Source organism: Gekko japonicus, unplaced genomic scaffold (assembly GCF_001447785.1).
Source record: "Gekko japonicus isolate JY-2015 unplaced genomic scaffold, Gekko_japonicus_V1.1 scaffold768, whole genome shotgun sequence".
NCBI classification, from domain to species: Eukaryota; Metazoa; Chordata; class Lepidosauria; order Squamata; family Gekkonidae; genus Gekko; species Gekko japonicus.
The window spans coordinates 421,650-432,493 of record NW_015159733.1 but is presented as its reverse complement, the minus strand read 5'-3'; the positions used below and the strand labels follow the sequence as shown (position 1 = coordinate 432,493).

Below are 10,844 nucleotides of genomic sequence, written 5' to 3'. Positions count from 1 at the left end.
TGAGAACTATGACCTGCTTTTAAAACTAATTTGGAAAATGTGTCAAAACAGTGATCTGTTCTATGATCTGCTGAAGCTATACATCTTTGGAGTTTGGTATTGCAGTTACTCCTAATTATACATGGGATTGCAGCCTTTTTTATTGGATTGCAGCTTTGAAAATAGAGTTCAGCTACTCTTGTGCACTTTCTGTAATTTTTTAATAAGATAGAAAGTTATAATTCGTTTAAATTCTCACACTGATGTTTGATATGCACCCAAGTTGGAAAGAACATCTTGTGTAACTAATATTTTGCAGATCACTCTCTTTTTCACTAAAGGGAAATTAAATACCTGGGCTTTACAGTTCATCATTACAGGATTATGTATAATATCCCTTTCTTGCAAGAAGACAGGAGCCCCATGACACAAGGTCCAGAAACGGTAATGTTTCAAATTGTGGCAAAGTGGAGGTTCCTCCAGAAAGCCTACAAGCAGCTAATATTTCTCACCTGTTTATCTTCATCTGCTATTCAGCAGCCCATTTAAGTTTCATTTGTTTATCATGGCTTGTTGTCCATAGATACCATTCATTGATTAATGCCCCAACTAACCTAGTAGCTGACTGCACATTCAATTATTTATGCATGGAATGAAATACTATTACTGCTTTCCAGTGGTAGTCCCACTTATAAGTTTAGCCTCAGTATGCGTACCTTTCTTCGGGATGGGCCCATAGAGCATTGTACAGCTGTTGCCTTAGGTCACTAAATATTACCCATCCTTAAATAGGTTTTGTTTTGTGAAACTGCTATATCATACCTTTAGCATACTACAGACCACCCAAAAAACAAATGAGTGGGTGCTAGATGAAATAAAGCCTGAAATCTCCCTAGAAGGTAAAACGATTAAATTGAATTCATGGATCATATTATGACAAGAATCACTGGAAAAGATGATAATGCTGCTAGGAAAAGTTGAAGGCAGCGGGAGAAGAGGAAGTCCCACCATGACACAGATTGACTCAATAGAAGAAGCCACGGCCCTCAGTTTTGAAAACCTGAAGCAAGGCTATTAACGACAGGGCATTTTGGAGGTCATCAATGCATAAGGTCGCCAAAAGTCAGAAGCGACTCGACGGCACTTAACGCACACAAACGCTTTTAACACTAACCCAACTAACAGCGTGCAAGCTTTCCCATTCTCTATAAGTCTGGATGACACAAAACCAACTGGGGCTTGGAGTCAACCCCAGTCTATAGTCCACTATAGGAGTTTTCCCCCTGTAGGGGTCGCGAGAGAGCACAGACACTCTTCAACTTGCACGATTCTCCCTCTCGCGTTACGTTCACGCAGCTCGGCGCTTCCTCTCCGGCCGAGAGAGGTGGCGTTCGCCCTATATTGGTCCGACGCGAGGGGTGTCACGTGGCGGGGCCTTAGGCCCCTCCTCTCAGCCGCAGGAGCAAGGCGGCGGGGCTGAGTTTGGCGCGGGGGCTTCTGGGTAATCCGACTCCAGACAGAAGGGAGGCGAAGGCAGCCGAGGGAGGCAAGGGGGCTGACATTGCCGCCCGCCTCGTCCGGCCCGATCTCAGCGACCGCCAGACATGGAGTCACGGCAGAGCCGGACATCCGTCGTCGCCGCTCCTGCCCTTTGGCGGTGATCCGCCGTGGCCTGCGCGGCCCCTCCCCTTGTCCGCGGCCGCCTGTGGGGCCTTCGCGGCCCTCCTCACACCCGCCCGGCAGCGGCCACCGGGAAATGGTCGGGGTGTAGCCAAACATCTAGCGGAGGTGAGTGACCGGGTGGCTTGGGCAGCTGGACCCTCCGTCTGGGTGGCTTTGGGGTTGGGGCGGGGCAAGAGGAGGCCCCACTTCCCGAGGAGTGGAGGTCGGAGCCCTTTTCTTGGCTGGAGGAAACGTCATTCCCTCCCCCACCGTGGGCAACCGGCCTTTATTCGTCCCTACCCAACGTCGCCTTGGTCATCTCTCGCTCTCCTCGCGGGGATCGGGGAATGGGAAGGCGCTTTCCTGCTCCTTTTCGGCTCTCCCTGTTTCGTTTGGCATCCACTTCCTTTCTTTCCTTTGGCTGCCGCCTTGAATCCTCCTTCCATTTCTGACGCGCTTTCTCTCTTTGCTTGCTGTCTCCTTTTTTTTTCTTGAGATGTTCTTCAGAAGACGTCGAGATGTAACACAGGGACTAAAACAAATGACAAAAAAAAAAATGCCCATTGGGAACAATGGGAGATACCTGAAGGCTCGTCAGATATAGTGGGAGCTAGGAATGCCAATTGACTTGCAGGGCTTCATTGAAATACATTATAGCAAACAAAAGTTGCAACAAAAATGTGGAATGGATTTACGGAAACCTGCCTTGGGCCTCGAAGGACAGGCCCAGAGTGGAATTGCACTTTCTAGACCAAGATAAACCATGCTGACACTGAAATGACAAATCTCCAGACTGGAATGGCAGTCTGTGGAAGTAGCAGAAGTGTTCCGGGCCTGTAATGACAGCCCCTAGAGTGAAATGACAACCCCTGGCTATAGCAGAAGTATTCTGTCATTCCAGCCCCAAAAACACTTATGCTAATCCTAGGGGCTGTTGTTCCAGTCTGTTCTTCCACTCTGGGGGCTATCATTCCACTCCCAGTGCAGTTTATCTGGTCATTCCACGGTGATGCCGTCATTCTAGTCCTAGAATACTTTTGCTTCTCCCAGGGGCTGTCCTTCAACTGTAGGGGCTTTCATCCCAGTGCAATGTGTCCAGGGACTGTCATTCTGCTCTGGGAGCTGTCATTTCCTCTCCTAGAGTGCTTTTATTTTGCATCTAGGGGCTGGCATTCCACTCTGGGGACTTTTATTCCAGGCCCAGAGCAGCCTGTTTGGGCTCAGGGACCATAATTATACGCTGGAGACTATCATGCCAAGGCAAGGGCAGGTTTCTCAAAATCCCTACTGCATTTCCATTGCAACTTTTGCATACTGTAATGTATTTCAACGAAGCCCATGCAAGTCCGTTGTCATTCCTGGCTCCCACTACATCCATTGGCCTTTCAGGCCTCTCCCATTGTTTTTCATGGGAATTCCTGTCATTTGTTTTATTGCATCCCTAACCTACCTTTTACAGACACATACTACAGGAGCATTTCATGCATTCTTTGTCTTTATCTGTATACATGTGTGTACCTAAGAACAGAAGGTACCTCCTTTTGCTCCTAGAAGTGCTTGTGAAATGGCCTGGGATAAATGCACCTATAAGTTGCTGTTAATGAAGCCACCTCCCTTTTTCTGTCTCAACATTAGTTGGAATTAATCTTTCACCAGTAATTGATGTCAGTGCTTTGTTACTTTGACTTTAGTCTCCGTGTGTAATATATCTGTACATGTTACTACAGCAGCTCTTTGGATAAGAAAATAAACTGTAGGGAGGCCTAGTCAGTAATTTGCCTAGTTTGGAGTTCATCTGTATTTGTGTGTGCCTTGGAAAAGTGGATTCTGGGAGAGGGTGAAGTAAGTTGCTTCCCTCAGCATATGGGGTTGAATCCTGTGACTCCCCTTTATATATATATTTCCCCCAGCTGGTATTCTGTCATTAATTAATCAATCAATTATCATATAGCATTGTTTTCCCATTGATATGGAGGAATGTTACAAGTATGATGAATGCAAGAGACCAACAAGGAGCTTACATTAGGGAGGTGGGCTTGGCTGTGATGGCTGAGATGTATGAAGGACACAACAGGCCCTTAGGGAGAACACTGACAAATAAGAGCCTTATGCAAAGGTGGATCCATTCCAGGCCACGTTACTAGCATTCATATCATAATAGTTGATGTAGACCCTGTCCACAGGTATCTGCAAGTATTTAGTAAGCAGCTCACACACTAACTTCAAGTAAGCCTTGTTTTGCAGCCCACCTGTCTTGCCAATACTGTGTGGGCTACACAGAGCACATGGCTTGCCTGAACCCCCAAAGGTCATTAGCTGGTAGGTCATGATGTGGATTGCAATATACTGGGCTGGCTTGCCAGTAGCCTTGGCCAGCTGTTGGTCAACTCCCCAGGCAGGCTCTCGAGTATGGCCTGGCAACTCATGGTGTAAATCACAAGCATTGGCATAATTTCAGAGGTGGTTTGCCATTGCTTGCCTCTGCGTTACGACCCTGGTATTCCTTGGAGGTCACCCTTCCAAATACTAGCCAAGGCCGACCATGCTTAGCTTCCAAGATCTGATGAGATTAGGCTAGCTTGAGCTATCATTTAAGATCTTTTACAACTATGCTTAAGATTCTCTGGTCATGATTTGGGATTTAATGGTTATTTGGTAAATAGGTGCAGTAATCTTCCATGTGCCCTTATACAAAATTCTAGTTTGAAGTGTACTCAAAGTATAATAAAGAAGAGTAATTTGAATAGCTATGCTTTTATCTAGCTGTAGAACTGAGAACTGGTTTATGCAATACATTTGTATGCATGAGATGCCTCAGCTGTCCTTGGGTGCAAGCGTATGATGTGGGCAATAATAGGCCTTTTCACCAATTGATGGAATTGATGCTAGTATAGTTCACATGTTGTTTGCTTATACTTGTGGAAACATATAGAGAGTGATAATGTTCTATTGCATATGGGGGGAAAATAGCCCTAAGATGTTATGATTGGGTCTGCATTGATTGAGGAGCAGGTTTTCAATTGGTACTCTTTACATAGGAATAAGCTGTGACTGACTCAGATTTACTTCAGTGCCAATAGAGTTGATTCAGAGGAAGATCTTTTTTATACAGATGTAACACTTTTGGATCAATAAGGTGAATTATGATCTATTTTTTCTATTTTGAACACGATTGATTAAAGTTTTTATATGCCATTGGTTTGACATGTGTTCAAAGAGGCTTATAACAGAGAAAGGAAATATAATATAAAACCAATAAAATAATTTGAAAATATAATAGATAGTCAGAAAAGTCACTCTAAGGAGACCCAATGAGACAGGAAGATTTTATATGCAAGTGGAATGCAAGTAAAGGAAAACAATTATAGAGAGGTGATTTCATAACCTTGGGTGCATGACTGTAAAGGTCGTGCTTCTAGGAGCTGATTATATGGGAGGACTGAGTGGTGGCTGAAACTGTGTCTGGATTGATGAATGAAGATACTGGCAAAGTTGATAGAAGGAGCAACTGTTTCAGGTTATATGGACCTTAGCCACGTACCATAGGTTAAATCCAGCACTTTTTAAGTGAGAATGCAGAGATAAATGAGTGTTATTGACAAAGCAAAGTCTTGCATGTGCTCTCATCTCATATTTAACAGAAAATAGTCTGCAATATTTTGCATCTACCTCTGAGTTGTTTTCAAGGGTAGCTCAGATAAAGTATTACAAATGGTCTAGTTTGAAAGCTGCAGAAGTATGGATCAATGTGGCAAGGTCTCTGCCTCCCTAAAGAGGCACAGCCTGCAAAGGAGATGTAATTGACAGCCATGCTGCATACCACAACAACCTGCTTATCAAAACAAAGCTGTTCCATCATGATGCCAAGGCTATGAGCCTTGGTCTATAGAAATACTCACCCCATCAGTTGCCACATTTAATTCTTCAAGGCCCAAGGATTTTCCACCAGTATCCTTATCTTCTCTGAATTTAGTTTGTCAGCTTAACTACAGACACTAGTTAAAGATATAAATGGTAGCTCTTAAATGCTTAAATGATTCAGCATGATTCTCCTAACACTGTGATTTGAAGTGTGATATTTGTTCAAGGGAAGGATAGGTGGTTCAAGGAAAAATATTGACCACTTGTGTATTTCAGACTCAATTCTTCCTTTCATTACTGTGTTTTTTACCATCTTCAGTGACTATTTTGTGTGAGGCTCACAAATCAACTGGAATAGTTGGGTTTAAGCTAGTTGACTACATTAATGACAATAGTATTAACGTAGCTTAAAACCAGAAACACTGTTTTAACTGGTCATGACTGGTTCTAACTTTGTTGAACTGCAGTTCTGAAAGATCATAGAATAGCTACTATAAATTAATAGTTGCATAGTTTAGTCTAGAATAAATAGCATATTACTGTGCCATCCACCAGAACTGAAGTTCAGGCAACACTGGAGCAAAAATTATAAGATTATACTCTGAGCTGTAACTTTATTCATGTTTTCAGTTATCAGTGTAGTCTCTTTACAGTCTCCATTTTCCATTATTGAGGTTTCAGTTCAGTAGTTGTAATGCAGTTCCTGGCAGGAATTTGTTATTAAATAGCTTATGTGATAATGATTGGGAGGACTGATTATTGTGAATGACAACTAAATGCCATTCTGAGTACCATCTCAAGTTGCCAGTGTGAGGAACAGTAAGCTGCAAGCACAATGTCAGTTTTGTGCAAAATTGTTAGTGGTCAGACCTGTGAGGATCTGTGCAGAAACTTTGAATTTGCAGCTTCAGATATATGCTGGGTAAAGTTTGCACTCAGCATTGACCATTTTAAAAATATGTTATATTTATCTGCTTCTGTGCAGCATGTCAGAAACTTTAATATGGAAATAAAAGCTGTATGCAGAGCTACTTTTGTATTGAATTGACTCAGCTATTATAGTGCTACTTATACTGGCAGCTTCATTCCAAGTCTCAGGCTGGTCCTTACCAGCTGTCTTACCTAACATCTTTAAATGGATACCTACGTATTTAGTATGAGTTTTTCTGCTGCAAGGAGTGCTCTGCTTCTTCTCACTGGCTCCTCTTCTGTTACACCACATCTAGTATATTCTTGTGCATATGGCTGCCATGCACTTTTGTCACATGCACACACCCAATGCTTTAGGTAGGCTTCGCCATTTTAAAAATGTTCAAGACCTATGGCATGTTTTACACCAATGTGGACAGGATTCCCCCCCCCCCCCCGAAACATTGCTTTTGATGAGTGGAGTGCCTTCATGATTGTCACTAGGACTAGACAGTTGTTACACTGCATAGCCAGGTACTGCTGAAAACAGGATGAACTGGTTGTTCTTGAATTTGATTGTTTTAAGAAGGTTGTATATCTGGCCAAAAAAAGGATGAGTAAACCAGGCTTGTTAATCAAGATATGTGGAATTCAATGTGCAACCTTGGCAGAAATATTGGTGATTCATTATGATACATTATCCATACAACGTACGTTTTTTTATCACGGAGTTGTAGCCTGTACTGCAAATATTTCACTTATTTAGGCTAGCTTTATTGTACAGTGTATTGAACTTGGAGATTTATTCTTTTGAGCTTTTGTAGGTCAGTTGTATTTCCTATAAAAGAGCAAGAGTCCAGTAGCACCTTAAAGACTAACAAAATATGTGGCAGGGTATGAGCTTTCATGAGCCACTGCTCACTTCTTCAGATACAGTGACTCACGAAAGCTCATACCCTGCCACATATTTTGTTAGTCTTTAAGGTGCTACTGGACTCTTGCTCTTTTCTACTGCTATAGACGGACTAACACAGCTACCCATCTTGATCTAGTTATCTCTTTCCTTTTTCTTAGTGAAGGCCAGCACGGTAACAGGGGATCTGGCTTACTCTGATGTACCATTTAGTGCAAAAGGCAAAACCAAACATTGATGTTCTTTTTAACTGTTAAAATGAGGGAGTGTTTAAGATAATTCTTTGCTAGTTCAAAATTTCCTCAGTACACTTCAGAATCTGAATCTTTTTGTAGGCTGCCAAAAACTGCTATTGGGGAAGCTAATTCATCTGTTAGATCACTCTGTCTGTTGATGGGCTCCCTCTCACAGAGTGGGTATGGATGTGTGCTATAGCTAATGAGAAGATGGACTGTGCTAGGAGGAGGGATTTCAACCTTGAGGCACTTGGTAGTGTTGGTCCAAATCAGACCAGAACTTGGAAGGAGTGATTGCTTTGGAGCTCGTTTTGTCTTTCATCTGCTGTAATGTTTGCTGTGGATTTAACAGAAATATGTAGATTGTATATGTAGATTGTATATGGAAAAAAACATAAGTTATGTGGCCATGTTGGGATGTTAACCATGGCGCCTCATTGGACTTTTTGGGAAAGGGACTTGAGCCTCCTCCTGCCCATGCTCTTTACCTGACCTGAAATGGCCATGAGAAGCTAATATTTGCCCTTGGGGGCAAGGAACTTGTTTTTACAGATGACTACACATCAGTTTCTCCCATGGGACAAACAGTGCCTCCCCAGGGGCAGTTCATGTTGTAAAAAAATGGCATGCAGGGGAAGGGAAGAAGGCCCCCTGTTCCTCGTGGTCCCAGTCCAAATTTACATGGATGAGCCTGAGAGTTAGTTTCAAAGCATAGAATTTTGGTATCTCCTCTATTTTCGGTGGCGGCTCCTACCTGGTGGAATAAGCTCCCAGATGAGATCCAGGCCCTGCGGGACCTTATGCAGTTCTGCAGGGCCTGTAAGACGGAGCTCTTCCGCCAGGCGTTTGAGTAGGAGCCGCTGCCGCCACTATCCTACCAATGAGGTAGTGCGCCATCAGCAGCCGTGTTAAAGGGGGCCTGGCCCGGCCTGGCAGAACAGCGTAGCAGGAAACAGCTTTGCCGAGAGAGCTGGCCATCAAATTTGGGTGGTTATTCCCATCATGGAAGATTAAATATAGGCTCAGCACCGTGTAAATAGGATGGTTTTATTGTGTTTTAAATATGTAGCTTATCATATGTTTTATTGTATTTTACTCTGGCTTTGCCATATGTAAGCCGCCCTGAGCTGTTGGGAGGGCGGGGATATAAATCAAATAAATAAATAAATAAACAAACATAACAAGATGTGAATTAGTCCTGAGTTAAACTCAGGTCTCCCCAGTCTTTGTTTGACACTGCAGGACATTGGTGCTCATTGGTTGTAAATTGTGTTAATTTCCTGTATTGGGATTAATATGATTTATATTCACACTTCATTGCTAGCCCTGGATTGGTTCAGTTTGCTTGCACTGGTTTCCCACACTCTTTCTGGCCAGGTTCATAAAGTTGCTGTGGGAAAGGCTGAATCTACATTGAGACATTTCATGAGGTTCTGCATGGTCTGTATTGGCTCCTCTGTTTACTATTTTATGTAAGGTGGTTGAGTGAGAGCCTCTGAAGCTCTGGAGTCCATTGTTGTCTGTATGTTGATGACACTTTTGTTTTACTTTATTTTAAGCTCCTCAAAGCTGCTGGACCAGTGATTGGATTCACTGGTCAGGTGGTTGAGGGAGAGCTTGCTGGAGCTAAAGCTGGATGACATGGGTGATGCTGGTTGGTAAGGCTGATGTCCTGTAGGGGGCTGAACTAAGTGAGCAGGGTGGGAACCCAGCTTGTCAGTAATCAGAATCCCATTTCATGACTCCTCCCCCACTTTCATCTTCAAGATTACAATTTCGAGTACAGCAAGGGTTACCCAGAACAAAAACTTGGTCAAATGGTTGTATCTTAGAGACTACATGTATTGTTTTGCAATTAAAATTTGACGTCTAGTAATACATTCTTTGTTATCTGGTGAAGAGGAGGCCCGTGCAGTATTCCTTCACTGTTAAATAAGTGATGCTTAAGTATTGATAGTTTACAGCAGCTCACCAAGATCCTGTAAAGTAGGTCATAGTTACAATGGAAGAGTGAGGCTGAGAGTAATTTGTCCAATGCCTTCATAGTAAATTGAGGGACATTGATGGGAATGTATTTATTTGAAATAATCGTGGGGGGCCCTTTTCCTTGAGAATGAGTCCAAGGTGGTTTACAACAATGAACAAGTTAAAAAATTGTCTAATAACTGCTTATGGACCAGGTTGACCCAGATCTCTACTTGGAGCACCTTGGTTCCTATGTTTTCCAGAAAGAGTGCCCTAGTATTTGATAATTGTAAATCTCAACTTTCAAATTTGCATTGGTTCCATGTAATAAACCAGTCATGATAGTTGAAGATTTTGATACTTACTTTGAACTGACCCTAAAGCTTTCTAAAACCATCCCAATAAATAGTAAACAATTATAAAAAGTGTTTACATTCTTTTAAAGTGCAGTGTTTTCATATTTTCTTATAAAAATGAGTAAAAATTCTAGAAACTCAGTCGAGGGAGGCATTCAAGGTGTGTTCATACCATCCATCATGAGTGAAGTTAGTACCGTACTTCTTCAGAGTAAATCACTACAATAAAGTATTTGTTTCAGTTAAAATGTGGAATAAATACACACCCTATGTAGGGTAACAGGAACAAACTTCCCTTTTGATGGTTTCTTGCACTAGGACTGATCTAACATTGATAGCCTAATAACTGTCAAGTTGTAACATTGAAGCCTCATTGAAGGGAAGTCACCCTTTTTTCTCTGTGTGCCTGCTTGTAACTTCTTTTCATAATAATTTCACAAATTAATGGAGAATGATAAAATTAGCTAACATAGATGGCAGGCAATTTCTGTTCTAGTCAGTGCTGAGCAGAAGTAGCCTTTATTTTATTTTAATTTTTAAAGGGATATGGGGGGGGGGAAGGAATAGGAAAAACGGCATAGGAAATATAATTATCAAAACATAATGTAAGGGCAATTTTACAGATATTGAAGACATTATCAGAATATATATGTACATATAAAAAGTATATCTATATATCTAATAGCGAAGGGGCCCCCTGCGTGCAGATATCTAAATCCACACATTGGGGGCACCTGGGGGCAGGGAGATTTTCCTGCACACTTGGGGCAGTCCCCAGGTGTGTACAAAAATCTAAAAAGTTGAAAAAATATAGGGTAAAAGAGCGTTTCCTGCACATGTGCTGGGAACGCTCTGGGAACTCTGCGGTGGGCCAGGGGTTGGAAGCCTCTCAGGCCTTGCCACCGGAGCGGGGGGGGGAGAGAAGGAGGAGATCGGCCACTGGAGGGGGGAGGAGGAGACTGG

At 42.6% G+C, this 10,844-nt stretch overlaps 1 protein-coding gene and 1 pseudogene across 2 annotated transcripts in view; one reads left to right on the top strand and one right to left on the bottom strand.

Moving 5' to 3' along the window:
• The first annotated feature begins 1,477 nt into the window (after nucleotides 1-1,477).
• Nucleotides 1,478-10,844, top strand: part of AFF4 (AF4/FMR2 family member 4) — a 59,618-nt gene continuing 50,251 nt past the window's right edge. For both annotated transcript variants that reach the window (XM_015429201.1, XM_015429193.1), the window contains exon 1: nucleotides 1,478-1,767. The gene's annotated coding sequence lies outside the window, so the exon portion shown is untranslated. The remainder of the gene's footprint in view (nucleotides 1,768-10,844) is intronic.
• LOC107125754 lies at nucleotides 3,748-4,091 on the bottom strand (annotated as a pseudogene).